The sequence below is a fragment of the Anolis sagrei genome, chromosome 1 (genome assembly GCF_037176765.1).
Source record: "Anolis sagrei isolate rAnoSag1 chromosome 1, rAnoSag1.mat, whole genome shotgun sequence".
NCBI lineage: Eukaryota > Metazoa > Chordata > Lepidosauria > Squamata > Dactyloidae > Anolis > Anolis sagrei.
This window is the reverse complement of record NC_090021.1, coordinates 226,797,106-226,814,363: the sequence shown is the minus strand read 5'-3', so window position 1 is coordinate 226,814,363 and position 17,258 is coordinate 226,797,106. Positions and strand designations below refer to the sequence as shown.

At 39.6% G+C, this 17,258-nt stretch overlaps 1 protein-coding gene across 2 annotated transcripts in view; it reads left to right on the top strand.

Annotated features, from left to right (window-relative positions):
- Window positions 1-17,258, top strand: part of MARCHF4 (membrane associated ring-CH-type finger 4) — a 137,612-nt gene that overhangs the window by 3,052 nt on the left and 117,302 nt on the right. The window lies entirely within an intron of this gene.

The following is a 17,258-nucleotide window of genomic DNA, read 5'->3' as shown; positions in this document are numbered from 1 at the left end:
ACTATGGCCACGGACCACTTGACCAGGGAGCACTTGGACCAGGGACCACTTTGACCAGGGACCACCTTGACCTGGATCCACTTTGACCAAGGAGCACTTTTGACCAGGGACCACTTTGACCAGCGGCCACTTGACCAGGAACCACTGTGACCAGGAACCACTTGACCAGAGACCACTTGAAAAGTAAAGGGCCTGAGACTGTTAGGAATTGTGAGAGCTGGAGTCCAAAACACCTGGAGGGCCAAAGTTTGCCCAGACCTGCTCTAGATCGGGGTCTAGAGCAGACTGCTGGTTCACAGCCCCTCAGACTGTCAAGGGGCTTGATTATAGCTTGAAAAAAGCATGAACAAATACCTGTCCACGCTTACTTTTTAAACTTATTTGTAGTAAAAAAAAATGAAAGAACAATACAACTCTTAAAACAAAGAACAATTTTAACTGATGCAAACTTCCAGATTTTCAGTGAGAAGCGTTAGGCCTGCCTTTGGCTGCTGAGATAGTCAAGTTAATTAGGAATGCTGTTGTGTGCCTTCAAGTCATTTTAGACATAGGGTGACCCTAAGTCTAAAGTTTAGGGCAGTGGTTCCCAAGCTAGTGGTCCCAAGAACTAAAATATGGTCCATGGCCTCACCATTACTACATTGTTACAATGAGAGTGATTGATCTTGCAAAACCTCAAGGCTTATTTAATATGGTTTTCTGTGGACAGCAGATGGCAACTATTGGATGGCATATGTTCTGTATCAGAAACTAGAGCTGATATGGTCTATCCAATGCAATTTTCTGAATCAGCACCCCAAATTACCAAACTAAATCTAAAAGTTGACCAAAAACCATTCGTAACCCTTTTGGTACTAATGTTGGAGAGTGGCCCATGGTCAAAGTGGTTCCTGGTCAAGTGGTTTCTGATCAAGGAAAGGTGGGGAACCACTGGGTTGGGGAAATGACTTTGGAGGGCTGCATCTGGCCCACAGGCCTTAGTCTGGGGACCCCTGCTGTAGACAAAGTGGCTGGATGACTTTCCAAGCTTTCCTTTCTGATAATTTTTGGAGTTCAGCTCCAAGATTCCTCTGTCCAGCATGGTTAAGAGAGTCCTTATAGTGCAGAGTTGGCCATGTTTCCCTTTTGGGCTCCATCTCCCAGAATCCTCCAAGCCAGCAGGACCCCCAAGAATTGAAATCCAAGCCTTTCTCAAACCTTCTTATCCCTTCCAGAATGGGGAAAGTATTATAATGTGGATTATAATGTGTTCATTTTTTCCCCCTTGGGTTGTTGTATTTTTTTGTGATAGTTGCTAAGTGTGCAGGAAAAGAAGGAGGAAGTTGTGGGAAGTGGAAATGTTCCAACTTGGCAACTTTAGGAAGAAAAAAAATGGAGGCACACATGTGAACTTGAATACTCACCCCTCCCCATGCAGACCCCAAATCAGAGAAACATGAGAATGCAACAACTAAAAAACATTGGAGGGGGCGATCTCCACCCCAAAAATATAACCTTATAAATAAGCAAACCCACATGTTAACAAAAAAAGTCAGGTTCTGTCATATAGTTATTTTAGGATATTCTTTCTTGTGCCTTCTCTGTAACAGCTGTGGATGAAAGGAGGAAGGCAGGTTTGCTTACAGATGTTTTCATGAGCTCCATTTCACTGTATGAGCTCTAATGATAGTAGCAACATCCTATTTGAAGGTGTTCCAGTTAATTATTTTTATGTATCAATGATGTTGTGCAGGAAGCAGGATTCTGTCTGAATTTCCTTCAGGTTGAACAGATATGTGTCATCCAGAGTTAACGTTTGTTACATTTATTATCTTATTACTGATTCTCTGATTGACTGAAAGTTTTAAAATTGGTTTTCAAAATAGCAACCATAGCTTTTGCTGAATTGTTTTGTAGCTTAGCAGGCAAGGCAAAAGCACAGCTTCCTTTTCTTGATAGTATGTTGAGTGCATTGAAATGCTTTCAAAGATGATAGGATTTCATGCCTTGAAATTAGAGTATGCCATGAAATGTAGTGATATTACCTTGAATTGTTTATCAAAGATATCTGGGTTTTTAATGTCAGAATAGCACATACATCCTCAAGTACTTGGAAAAGCCCCAGCTTCCATATACTAAGGTTGGGTCTTGGTGGTGTTCAACTGGCCTTTAGCAAACTTTCATTGTCTTTGGAAAACATTAAAATTGTAAAAATAAAGCAAAATAAAACAACAATGAGTTCAGTAAAAGTACCACTGAAAGCAATTAATTAAATTGGTTGTGTAGGCTGTGTATCTAGGAAGAATGACTACAGCTAGTTTTTTAATGTGTAAAAAAGATCATTTAGTGCGCTACAATTGAAGTTCCCAATTTTCATTTTTTATCAGAATGATTCGCTGATACACTGCTGTCTAGAGAGAGTTTATGTTATGTTTTCTTTAATTTGCATGGGCACACATAACTGTCCTATTGTGAAATGCCTATTCAGTTTCAAAAAGCTCTGTGGAGGAGATGTTTCCACCAGATTGTATTCATTGATCACAATTTGGTATAGTTTTGTATACCAAAATACTACTGAAATTAAGTTTGCATGCTCTTGTCTTCTTGCCAAATCATGCCACATTGGCCCTTGTAATGTTTAAGAGACCACACCAGAACCTTTTACGCACACACGTACACACCAAACCTGACTTTTGCTACATACTGTGCCATATAGGCAGCTGTATACAGAAACCCTAATTATATTGCAGCTCTTTAGTCCACATTTATATTTAGATTCAAATGAGAGAGGAAAAACACACACACATAGAACTTCTTTGTTGGAATCCAATTTTTAGCATGTAATGATTTAGTGCCTCATAATATTCCCTATACAAATAATTACAAAACAAGCTATAAATATTTACAGTTTAATTCCGAGTTGGACCTGGACAATTGTCTCTGTTCTCAAATATTTTACTTCATGGGTTGAATTCAGTTGTTATGATCTTTGAGCCTTGCCTCTCTATCCATAAAATGGAAATGCTGAAGACATCTCTCTGGTATAAGATGTTGAACAAGTAGAGAAGGTGAATGCTTTCTGTGTTTAAAATATTATAAAGAGAAAAGTGGTACTCATATAGGCCCCTTTAAAAACAATGTTAACATTGAACACAAGAGAGGAAATGTGCTTATTAATGCTAACAGCTCTCTAGGAAATACTTTCTTGGTACTTTGCAGAACACTATTGTTCAAGAAGTATATGTTTTAGATCCGTTTTTATGTTGTGTAGAGAAGGCTATCCCATGTCTCTGATTCCAATTGCACATTGTGGTTTTGACTGTATTATTTGCAAAACATTAGTAAGTGGATCATTCTGACTTGCAACTGGCACTGTGTCTATTTGGATGATCCAGCTGTAAAGGATTTTTCTCTATATACATTCAGTATATAATAAAGCAATAGTTGTACTGTGTGTAGGCATATAGATGTAACTTGGAAGGAAGGGTTGATGGATGCCCAGTGTCATACAGAACAATTGAATGCTGACCTCACTGCTGGCACTGTGCAGATAGCATGATATTGAGGACAACATCCATGATCACTTCTGTCACCCAGAATGTACAGATTCAATTGAATGCTTATGATGTGCAACCAAGGTCCAACCATTGCAACCAGTGCTTTGTGCAACATACAACCAACACATGATTGTATTTAGGCACTGAATGTTTTTGTTATTGCATTTAGGCATTGAATGTTTGCTTTTTTGTGACTGGAATCTGCCCTGAGTCCCTTTGGGAAGACAGGGCAGAATACAAATAAAGTATCATCATCATCATCTTGCAGGTGACCCATGCATAAGCTAAAATCAAATTGCAGATAGGCATTCGAATAAAAACAATGTAATATGGAGAGCAAAAACATTGTGCCCCCACAACAAATGCATATTTTTAAAGAACACCATACAATAATATAAGCAACTGATGATGATTTACTACATCAGGAATAGAAATCATGCAGTTGTTCAGATGTTGTTCAATTGGCCTCACTGGCATGACCGGGAGGAATGTTGGGAGCTGCTGTCAAACAATACCTTGAAATATATACATGAAGTAAACACATGCAATATTAACTCGAGAGGGAAACAGTATTGGGAAGTATAATATACTTTGAGCTAGTACATTCAAAATTTGTTGGAAGATCCTTTTGGTTATGCCCCACTGGAAATGTTTTACTTTCCTTGAAGTTAAAAGCAGCAACAATGAAAATGTTTTGTATTTGGTGAGTTGCTAATATCATGCATTTGGTAGAAAAAAATTCTACTCTGCAACCCAAATTTGTGAAATGTTGGTGATGGGGTTAATCCTGTTAATGCGTAACATAAAGAGCTGCCCATGCAGATTTTTATAGGACATGACATCTGCTTTCTAAGCAAAGAAGTCTGTAAAGTTGTTCATAAAAATGGATTGAACCAGAACTTGCAGCAACATCTCCATGGCATGGGTCCAGAGCTGATTTACCATCCTGAGAGTAATTCTTATCTCCCTTTGGAAGAATGGAGCAAGTAGCTGTTTTGGTTTTTTTCCCAAAAAAATAAATAAATGCTGGTAGTACCTATAATGTAACTGTGTGCAGTGAAGCATTTCCTGTGGCCTAATGAGAACTATAGACAAGTTCAACATCTGGTAGGGATTGTGAAAGGAACAAATGCTCGTTCTACAGTCTCCGGAACATAAAGAGATTCAGAGTGGGAAATGGGAACCAAAGGGATTTTTTGCATGGCATTACTTTGCCAAAGAGACAGGCTGGTTTCATAGAATCATAGAATCATATAAGTCAGAAGAGACCACATGGGCCATCTAGTTCAACCCCCTGCCATGCAGGAAAGCACAATTAAACCACCTCCAAAAGATGGTCATCTGCCCTCTGATTAAAAGCCAGATAAAGATAGGTTTCCAGATAAAAAGTTCAGGAATGGAATCTCCAAGAATTATGATTGTGTTCCTGAAAGTACAATGACCTGTAACATTTGTGTAGGAGTTATACCAACAATGGATAATGTCCTGCAGTGTGTGTATACATGGGGTGCATATGGGGCTATATTGATATTACCTCACCGGTGACTACACATAAACTATGGCGCTGTCACCAATTTCACTTTAGCTTTAAAGTTTAGGCACATAGGAAGCCTTGCCTTTATACTGAATGGTGACTTCTGGGAATAGAACAAACAGCAAAATCACTAGCAGATCAGAATTGATTTGACAAAAATATAGTGGCCCAGATAAAAAGGTAGTCCTCACCCATGATTTATACTCTAAAATGAAATAATGCAGGACGACGAGGATGGAGCAGTTGTCATTTTTGTATCTGCCATCAAGTTGGTGTTGATTTATAGTAACCCTCTGAATGCGAGACCTCCAAGCATCTCATTCATTAATGGCCTTGCAAATTCAGTAGCTTTATTGACTGGATCAATCCACCTAGAATACATTCTTCTTTTCTTCCTCTTTTCTACTTTGCCAAGAGCTACTGTCTTTTCTAAGGAGTCATGGCATTTCATGATCAGGCCAAAGTATGACAGTCTCAACTTAGTCATCTTGGTTTCTAGTAAGTGTTCAGCTTTGATTTGCTTTCAGACTCATTTATTCATCAGTTCAGGGCATCTGTAGAAGTCTTCTCCAGCAGCACATGAGTTGTTTCTCTTCTGTCAGCTTTCTTCATTATCCAACTTTTACTACCCTACTTAGAAATCAGAAATACTATATGGGGCTGTAACTCAGCAAAAGGTTCAAACCCCAATCTCCATATCACCATCTTAAAAACATGATCAGACAAGAGGCATATGGGAGCTTTATCTGGAACTCTGGAAAGCAGAACATATAATAGCAAGCAGGATAGATGGGAAAAGTGCTAAAAGACAAATACGAAGTGCATACAGCAAACAAAACCTGAACTCTCCCTAGAAGCCAAGATTTTTTTTATCTTGTCAGAAGCAACTTGAGAAACTGCAAGCGCTTCTGGTAGGAAGCTTCTGTAGGAGTTATACCAACAATGGACAATTGTTGGTATAACAATGTCCTTGGCCATCTGCAAGGACATTGCCCAGGGGACGCCTAGATGCTTTGCCTTCCTGTGGGAGGCTCCTCTCATGTCGCCACAAGGGAAGATGAAGTTGACAGATGGGAGCTCATCCCGTCTTGCAGATTTGAACCACCGACCTTCAGGTCAGCAGTTTATCTGGCACAACAGTTTAACCCATTGTGCCACCACAACGCTAAGCGAAGCAGAGATTAAACTAAGACTATTCTCTTTTGGCCATATCATGACAATATATGGCTCACTAGAAAAGACAACAATGCTTGGTGAAGCAGAAGGCAATAAGAAAAGAGGAAGAACATATTACAGATGTACTCCATGGAGAACACCCTGGGTTCCCTGACTCTGTAGGATCTGAGCAGGTCTGTTGACGATAGAAGAACCTGGAAGTTTCTTATTCATTGGTTCACCATAAGTCAAAGTCAGCTTAACAATAGTCAACAACAACAATCCTATAAACAGGAGTTGGGGCAATACAATACTTGAGTTTTGTTTAAGAACTTTTTATTTATTGTGGCATCCTTAGTGTCAGAGATGGCAGTAGGTGCTTTTGGGATTTTCTGTCTCATGAGCCAAAACAACATGGCTGTCTTTGGGCACCATATACATTGAGCTGAGTAGCTGGAGGGGATGTCATTTGCTGTTCTGTCTGAGGCAGAAAAACACTTTGAGCTGACTGTGAGAAAAGGTACACCATGACATACAAGAAACTGGGTCAGGACTTCAGTTCCTGTCAGGCCCGTAGCCAGGATTTCGTTTCGGGAAAGGCTGAATTTTTTTCGGGGGGGGGGGGTCGGGGGGGGATGAGTTTCAGGGGGGGGGCTGAGTCTGGGATATATATGGGATATATTGAGTATGGTGATCAGATCATGATATGAATAAACATAACAGTTTAAATAATGCACCAGTAAGGCCTTTTCGTGAACCACCATGAGAATTGGGGGGGGGGGGCTGAAGCCCCCCGAGCCCCCCCCCCCCCCCGGCTACATGCCTGGTTCCTGTTGTTCTGAGATCCAGTACTATTGTTGAGATGCTCTGACACTGGCTCTAAAATCTCATCCATACACATTTAGGATCGATAAGGTTACTCTTTTTGAACACAACTGTGGTTAAGAAAGTAATTTTCCATGCTTCAGTGGACAAACAAATGCAGTATTATCCTCATATCTGCAGGGAATATGTTTCTGAAATTATCTTGGAAACAGGAAACTCAGGATAATCGCAAACCCTATTGAAATGAATAACTTACACTGGAAATTGCCATAAAGTCACTCTTGAGTATGCAGAAAAACCCTAAAGTGCTATCTTTTCTAGGAATTTGCTAGGTTGTACAGGGCAACTCTGTGGTAACTTCTAGTGGAAACATACCATAAATTGTCTGGTGAACCTAGAAAATTTGAAAAGAGGACATATTTTGTCAAGTGCGGATTGCTGGAACCACAGGTCTTGCAGTTGGAGGGTGTCATACAGGATTCAAAATTACTTGCCCGAGGGGGAAAAAAACTTTATCAAGCAATAGTGCAAGAAAGCCGAATTCTGCTCTGAAAGACCAGATACCCAGTGAGACCATTAAGACATACATTTGGACAGTGATGGCTTCTGTAAGTGATTATTTCACTGAAACCCATTAAGGTAGGAAGGTAGGCATGTCTCTCTATATCTGTGTATGGTTCAAATTCTCTTTGTTGATGCACCCTTGCTCTGACAAATTACATATCACTGAAATTTCTTTTTTCTGGGATGTTTAGAAATCCACCTTTTTGATGAAGTACACAATTATTCCCCGTGCTTTACATATTTTATCTTTATAGAGCTACATAAGCTGTTTATCTTTCTTCGCTGGTCCAGAGAAGTTGGAGTCCATGAACCATGTCTTCGTGTGTGTTTGCATAGACTCTAATCAGTGTTAAAGGTAAATTGTTTGTTTTAGAGAACACTGAAGCTTTACAATAATTAATGGGCTTTCCCTGATATATTATTCAGCTATTATACCCCTTTTAGTTCAATGGGTCTCACTCCTAGGTAAGGATTGCAGATTTGTGTACCCATCTTTTTAGATTCAAAATGGTCTGAATCTTATTGCTAGTCCCATTAGAGAAGATGTATTAAAAATGGAAATTGCCTGTGTGTTGACAAACTATTGAACAATTGTTTTAATGGGCTATTCTGCTGGAATGAACCACTGGGATTCGAGCCAATGCCATAAACACCAAGAAGTGGGGAACTCTGGCCCTCAAGTGTTGTAACTGGAGTTCAGCTGTTACCAACAGTGCTATGGATTTTGAAGAGGCACGAATAGAAGGCAAAAGGAGAAATATGCCAAGAACAAGATACATCAAGCAAGCCCTTGTTGTCACCGCATTCCACCTGGAAATCTATGTCCTCACTGTGAAACAACATGTGGATCCAGAATAGGTCTCCACAGTCACTTATGGACCCATGACCAAGACAATAATAATAATAATCATCATCATCATCATCTTTATTTGTACCCTGCCTCCATCTCCCCAAGGGGAGATGGAAGGGCGGCTAACATGAGGCCAAGCCCAGCAGTTACAACAAGCAAAACGAATACAGCATACAGTCATAAAAAATACATAAAATAACATACCATAAAATATTGAAAGAAAGAAGGAGAGTAATATAAAATAAACACAGGGTACAACAAAATAAGCAAAGACATTAAACCGGACAACCAATGGGGAATTAATTTCAATGGAAGGGTGAGATACTGTGTGTCAGAGGGCATTTTGTACTGACTCTACCCTTGGAAGACAATAATATTCGACCATGCGTGATTGCCTATAGTATAGTAGTACTTACAGCCCTTTAATCATGATGTTAGGCATTGATCATGTATCCTCTTGGAAAGTGAGGTGCCATGACTCAAAAAGTAGCACACTTCTAGAAGTTACTCATTTTTCTTCTTTTCTACAACAGAGGTGAGGAGCCTTTGATTCCTGGGCTGCCTGTGGCTCTTAGCTTGAACTCATACAACCCTTGGGTTAATTTCAAAAACTATTTCAAAGGTGAAACTTCAGGAAGAGCAAGTAGCCCCTTCCATACAGCCTATTAGGAGGGAAGGCAGCGGGAGAGAAAGAAGGAAACAGCAAGAAAGGATATGTAGAGAGAGAAAAGGCCGAGCTCACTTTTTTATGTATATTATTTATATTACACCCTGATTTGACAAAATATCAGAGAGAAGCATACAATGCATTTAGTTTAAATAATTTAAACTGTAAAACAGGAAAAGGTCATTTCTACTCTGAGAACATACAAAACAATCTGATAAGTTAGAATTGTTAAAACTTTGTACATATACATATTGGGTCAATTCATTAAATCCCAAAGGCTTTAATAAAAAGCCTCATTGTATGTATTGGCATTGAAAAGGCAACAATGTTGGCACAAATCAAACTCCTAAGTGGACATCATTTTACAACTGCATTGCCACAACTGACAAGGTCCTTATCCATGTCATCACAGAAAATATTATCCACATAGATGGAATCGAAAAGAGGGCTCTGCCAGGCAATCTTTCATAGGGATATAAAAGGATAAGGGCATTAAATGTTAGCAGTGGCACTTCGAATTCAGGCTAGAAGTGTACTGACAGCCAGTGAAATTTCTTTAAGACCAGTGTTACCAGTTGATGTTAGCTCCAGACCCAATCAGCCACAGCTCTATCCAACCTGGCCAACAATCAGGAATCTGGTGAATTTTAGTCAACAAATCTGAGGATGCCAGATTGGGAGGCATTGTTGGAGGGAGGGCAAAACATTCAGCCATGTTACAGTGTTATTGTGAACATTTTTTTTAAGTTTCTCACTTTTTTGAGAGACAGTAATCAGACAAAGGACATGAAAGCATGCCTCAACTACTTTGAAGTACTTATTTCAAAAAGACAGGAGTCATTTCAATCAAAATCAGTTTCTCACTTGCTCTGCATTTCTTATTTCTGAGGCATAAATGTGGTCATTCGTGCTCATCTACACTGGAAACACAATGCTCTACTATTTCTAAGGCAGTTAGTACTCCACATTCATGGGGGTTAGGGATGCAGGATCTGCACTAAAGTAGAAAAATGATAAATATTGTAAGCCTTTCCAAACATACATGCTACATTACTCCAGGTGATGTGTGATGGACACAGTCATGTCATGCCAGGTGGTTGCTTCTACAGGGAGAACAGGAGCAGAACAGTTCATGCTGTCCCATGTTTCCAAGTAGTCCGAGCTGGGGAATATGAGATTGACAGTGAGACTTTATTTGGGAAAATAAGGGGAAAATCTTTTTCTGGTGCTTGCTGTCTCGCCAGGTGTGGCTGATCCTCCTTCTGGGTCTTGCTAGTCTTTGCCTTGGCAGGGCTTCCAAATTCGTGCTCGACATCAAGATGGCCATGTAGCAGTGCCTGAACTGGGCCAACTGCTTGTATAGCCCTAAGTAATGGTTGCTCTAGATACTCATCAGCATTTATAAGGGAAGGAGCTTCAATCTGGTTCTGTAACTCCAAACGCAAAGAATAATCTTTGGTCCTTCTATTTCTGTGTGTTACCTTCCTCCAAATATGTACCTCCTATATTTGGGAACTGACTTTCACCTCAGCGATGTCCCTAGTGTGTTCTTCATCCAGGATAGTCTGCTCCACTATGCCCATGAAAACATCAAGCTTCCTAATATTCTCAAGCTGCTGGACTTTGTCTTCCAACAGGGCAACCAGCTTGCATTTGCTGCAGGTGGAACTACCCACATTCTCTGGAAAGGACACAGACATACCTCACAATCCATGATCAATAGTCTTATGTAGTCACTAAAACAGAATTCTGGGCCTCCTCTTCAACGCTCCCCCACTATACACCTATACAAAACACTCCTAATGGTCTCACCTGATAGCCAAACTCCTGTTCAGAGACTGGGGCTCTAGCTATATGTAATGTGTACGTACCATGGTCCAAGGTGGGTTCTCTCCTTAACATAATATATTAAGTCACTGGAAAGAGGGAACATGTTGTTCTCTAGATGTTGTTGGACTGCAACTCCTGGCATTCTTCATTATTGGCTCTGCTAGTGAAAGTTTTTGGGACTTGCAATTCAATAATATCTGGAAATCACTGAACACTGTCCCCACAACAGGTTAATCTCCTTTTCCTGATATCCAAGATAACTAGATCTATTGGACCAGTCTATCTTAAGGTGATTCCACACATAAGTGAAACCTACTCCAAAGCGGATTCAAGTCCCCACACCTTGGAGAGAAAATGGGCTTTGCCCGTTGGCTGTCCCCATGCCATCCCAAAAACTTTCAGGATGGCATCAGGCCACCCAATTCTCCCCCTAAAAATCTTTAAAACAAAGTAAAAATCAGGCATCTCTGCAGGCTTCCTGGAATGTACCAATGATGCACCAGAAGGTGGGGGGGGGGGGAGCGAACCCCGGCCAGTCTTTTGGCACATCATTGGTATGTTCCAGGTGGCCTGCAGGGAAGCCTAATGGCAACCCAGTAAGTTTTCCTTTATTTTAAAGGGGGTTCTTTTGGGGGGGGGTTGCCCTACTTGGTCCTCCGGGCTTTTGGAAGCCCAAAGAACCGAGGTGGGCTGTGGGGATGGACCCGTGGGTAGTACCAGGACTACCCAGGAGTGAATCCCTGCAGGGATCATTCCTCATTAAAACTAAGCCTTTCAGGAAGGCCCGGATCTAATGGAGTATCTAAATAATTCTGGACAAAGCAGGGTTTACCTGCTTTGTCTTGAGGCATGGTTTGGACACCTCAGATAAAAATCTGACAAGGCCTGGGATATGAGCCCTGTCTGGAAGGGCTCTTAGTTAAAGAATATGCAAGTTTTGGAATTACATACATTTCTTTATCATGCATTCATGTTCACTAGTTAACAGTATATGATAATACTGGATGCATCTGCCTATAATTGCTTAGCTCGGTTATGAAATAATTATTGGGTCAGTGGAAGGAGAAGCAGTGAAGCATCTTCAAGAATGTTAAAAGCCTTCTGTCTTGATTAGAAATGCAAACTTTCAGGCAAAAACGGTTTATCCATACAATATGCTGTCGAGTCTCATAAAGAGATGCAAATCCAGTTTTGATTTTCTTTACAAACAAGCCTAAATAAGATTTCTCTGGGTGCCTCTCTAATCTGTCTTCTCGAGGAGGTTTATTTTTATATATAACAACTAAGGCAAGCCAGAAAGTCAGCAAGGATTTTCAGTTTTAAGTTGTACAACAGTTTGAAACATGACAGCTCGGAGCTACTGGCTTGCTTGTATCTTGAGTTTTGCATGTGTGTTCCAGGGCTTTTATGTTTAAGCTGATTGTTTCCTTTTAAAAAAAAAACAACCTCAAGTTAAGCAACAGGGGTAAGGACAAAGAAACACAATTCATAATATAGCTCTTCCTTTGAGTGCCAATGGGAGCTGGCATAGGGAATGCTAGGAAAAATTGCTTCTTTGCGCCGTGACTCCCAGGATCACTTACTAGGAATTATAGTACAAAAGGCAACTCTCCCCAAATCTAATGGAATAAATCAGCATTTATCAACCTGGGGATCAGAATCCCTGGGAGAGGGACATGAGGGGGTGTCAGAGGGGTCACCAAAGACCACCAGAAAACGTAGTTGGTTATGCGGGTTTGGCCCAATTGTATCGTTGGTGGGGTTTAGAATGCTCTTTGATTGTAGGTGAACTATAAATCCCAGCAACGAGAACTCTCAAATGTCAGGGTCTATTTCCCCCAAACTCCACCAGTGTTCTCATTTGGCATATTGAGTATTCGTGCCAAGTTTGGTCCAGATCCATCATTGTCTGAGTTCACCGTGCTCTCTGGATGTAGTGAACTACAACTCCAAAACTCAATGTCAATGCCCTTCAAACCCTTCCAGTATTTTCTGTTGGTCATGGGAGTTCTGTGTGCCAAGTTTGGTTCAATTCCATCATTGGTGGAGTTCTAAATGCTCTTTGATTGTAGGTGAACTATAAATCCCAGCAATTACAACTCCCAGATGACAAAATCAATCCCTGCTACCCCACCTGTATTCAGATTTTGGTGTATCAGGTATTTGTGCCAGATTTCGTCCAGTGAATGAAAATACATCCTGTATATCAGATACGATATACTGTATATCATTCTGTATATCATGACGATTCATAACAGTAGCAAAATTACAGTGATAAAGTAGCAATGAAAATAATTTTATGTTTGGGGGTCACCACAACATGAGGAACTGTATCAAGAGCTCACGGCATTAGGAAAGTTGAGAAACAGTGGAATAAATGAAAGGACAAGTCTCTGCTTTAAATCTTACCAAAACCAACAAACTCACAATGTACCCTTAGACAACTTGATCCCTAACTACAATAGTCAAGTTTGGGGTGATGAAGACAAATAATTGGGATAGATGAGAGAGCATGTAGGGATTTTTGAGGTCCTCCAGTATGACTTTATGGTAACTTGCAGCAAAAGTCTTCCATTTCAACAGAGTTCACTATTATTCAGGGTTTTCTGCATTTATGGCAAGTCCAGGAACATTTATCCTTCAAATAGAGAGGTTGTACTGTATATGAACCACATCACTTAAGAGCTACTATGACCGCACTATAAGCACAATGCTTCCAGATTACATTTTATCTAACAAACATGATTCAGTCATGGAATTTTCCAGGGACTTTATCTGTAATGCCTTCCATTTGTAATGTTCTTGTGGGTTTCCATTACCTTTTCCAAGTAAAAAAAATAGAAAAAAATTAAGCAGGAAGGAAGGAATAGGTACATAACATTTTCTGCTGGCGGTACCAAAAGCCTTCTACCAAAAAGGACTATGGTGTTCAAGATAAACTTAAAAGTGATGTGCACTTTAAAAATTATCTTGAGTTCTAAGAGAAACAAATAATATAAGTAAACACAACAATGATGGTTTTGTTAATGATGGTGATGATATAGCTCTTCTATAATATTTACTAATGAATAAATGAAATCTCACTGGAGTCAGTACAGCTTCCTTTGGAGTAAATCTACTTAAGATCATGTTCTTCACTTAGGAAAACCTCTACTTCACTGTCGTCAAGAAGAGGATGCTGTGATATGTATTTGCCTAAAACCAGAGCCTTGTTGAAGTACTACATGATCTAGTTGAAGTAAGCAACCACTTGGTCAGTGCCTTTCTGATGTGACAAGTGATAGTCAGAAAAAGAAAATCTCTTCTAGGTTTGGAATATGTCCACACAACCTTTCCACTTTAGATATGTCACCCGGAGCTAATCCCACCCCTTGACTGCCATCACTCAAAGCATACAGAAAGTGATGTTGAACAGGGCAATGTGATACACTGACTTTCTCACTTGTTTACTTAATCGAATTGATGTAACATCTGAACATCACCCAAGAATTGTCTGGTTGCATCATCTTTATTCATAACCTCCAGATACTGGAGGCTCAATTTGTTTCATCTGTGACATTCTGGATTTCCTCTGTTTTGGAATGTGGATTCAGGAGCAGGGTGATTCATAAACACCTGCTGAACTGTGTGTGGGAGTGACAGGCCTGTTGACTATTTTCTTCTGTTTTGATTCACATCATCTTTTCACAGAGCATTGCCTGTCATGTTGGCAAAGATTAGCTAGAACAGAAAGGAAATTAAGATGCTTTGATAAATGAACCTTGGTGTTCTATAGGTCTGGATCTTTCCTAAAGAGGAGCCGGGCAGACTATCAGCAAATGTCAGTATGTGTGCATGTTGTGTGTGTTAAGATTATAGCATGCTTCATCCACATGTAATTAAGTTAAATTTGAGTGATAGTGAAGGATAGTAAAAAAATGGCAGTTAGCAATAGTTAAGTTTATAGCACACACCAGTATCTCTCACTTGCTGTGCGAGTGTAATTCTGACCTGCGTTGTGCAACCAGGCCATAGCTGGTTGACCCCCCCCCCCCTGCAAACTTATTGACCTAATCCTGAGCCTAAATCTATGAGAAGCAAAAATTAGAGTTCCTCCAGAACTACATTCATAATCTCAACAGAAGTTTGATAATTTATTCACACTATCATTACCTACCTTTCCACAAATTTACATTCCAATAGCAGCAATAGCCATATGGTCAAAGCAACCAGGTTTTGACGTCACTAATGTTTAACCAACATTTTCAACATGAAGACGATGTAATCCACCAAAATCGACATCAGAATTGGACTCACCAGATTAAATTCCATAAGAAAAAATTAAGTTTAAATGCAATTTACAATGTTTTCTTGTATATAACAACTTTGAGAACAACTTTAAAAAATTACACTTTAATTTCTCTAAAACTTTCAAGTATTTTTGAATGACTAGGTACCAGATTACAAATATTTTAATTGTTTCTAAAATTTAATAATGTGTGTGATCATAGATCTTAATTTTAGACATTCCAATTTAAAGTGAAAATATGTGTATAAGAGATCATTCAAAATGCTATAGCTCTGATTCTATTCAATGTTTTAAATGAAATTTGAACACAATTATAGATTATATTATAGAGTTTCATTTGTTTTTACCCCATATAATTATCTTAATTTTTTTTGAAATGTTATAAATAAAAATACCTGAAAGTAGTCACTTCACTGCTTTTTTGCTCTTCCCCCTTTCAGAGCTCTCTTTTACGTCTGCCTTCTTGCTACTCCTACTGGAGCAGCTGTGGGTCCTTCCAAACACAGCTGTCTTAATGTGCAATTGTTCTGCTAGTTTGAGCTGCTGTTCTGTGACTTAAAGCCCTGGTAGTTGCGGTTAGTGTTTCCTTTCATCCACCTGACTCCAGAGAAGACCTAAATGTCTATCAAAGCAACTGAATGTTTTTGAGTTCATGGCAAAATAGAAAAAGCCAAATATTGAAGACCAATATCCTCTTCTTGGTGTCTCCATTGCCAGGATATGTATTTCCTGTACAAGATACAATCTTTTAGTGCTGTGTAGTGTTTGGAGGAGAAGTTAGGGGTAAAGGTGATCATCAGAAGCTTGGTGCATTGGTTGTTAAACCATTTGTGTGATGGAAAGATACAATACAAGTCCTCAATGGACATCAAAAAACAGAGTACCGTCAAAGCAACTTGTACTTGACTGAAAACTTCTTGCTAATTCAGAGTGGAAAATGTCTTGATGTAACCTGTCATCATGTTAAAGGAAATAAGAAGAAAGCAGAAGAAAACAGAAATAAATTTCTGCCAATTGTAAAAACAATTCTGCATTGTGGCCAACAAGAACTAGTTTTAAGAGGAAGCAATGATTCAGGACCTATTACCTGTGAAGAATCTTGCACAATGATGGTAATTTCAGGGCCTTGTTGAGATCTCATGCCACATCAGGAGACACTGACCTGAAAAGTAATCTCAAAACTGCAGCTATGAATGGCCATTATACTAGTCCTCAAATACAGAAAGAACTAATAGACAAAATAGCAAAAAAAATCAAATACAGAATGTTGAAAGATGCAGTGCATCACAGAGTTCCGCTATTTTGGCAGATGAAACTTTAGATGTGAGTACCTCAGAACAGTTATTAGAATCACTGAATCATAGAATCGTTGAGTTGGAAGAAACCTCATGGGCCATCCAGTCCAACCCCCGGGCAAGAAGCAGGAAAATCGCATTCAAGGTACGTTGATGCTGAAGCTGCAGGAATAAGAAAAAGCTTTATAGGCTTTGTGAAGCTAAGTGATATGACAGGTGAAGGACTTGCAGGCATTATATTGAAAACACTGGAAAAAATGAGCTGAACTTGCAATAATTGTGTGGACAGGGTTGTGATGGAGCTACTAATATGAGGGGTCATATTAGTGGTGCACAGGTAATTATATTGCAGAAGTATCCAATGACTGTCTACATCCACTGCATTGCCCCCTCACTAAATCTCACCTTAGCAAAGACTTGCAGCATTCCACATGTCAGAAACTGCCAAGGAACCATATCATCTCTGTGCACTTTCTTCAGAGCATCATCCATCAGATTGGAACTGTTGAACAACAATATAAAAGACTGTTTCCCTGAATCAAAAGCAAACAACCTGTTGCCGCTTTGTGAAACCCATTGGGTTGCAGTTTTATATTTTTATGCAGTTTTATGTTTTGTTGAACTGTACAGTGTGGTGGTGAGAAAATTTGAAGAACTAAAAGAGAATCCTCTGTACAACAGTGAGACTTCTTCCCAAGCTGAACACCTTCTTTT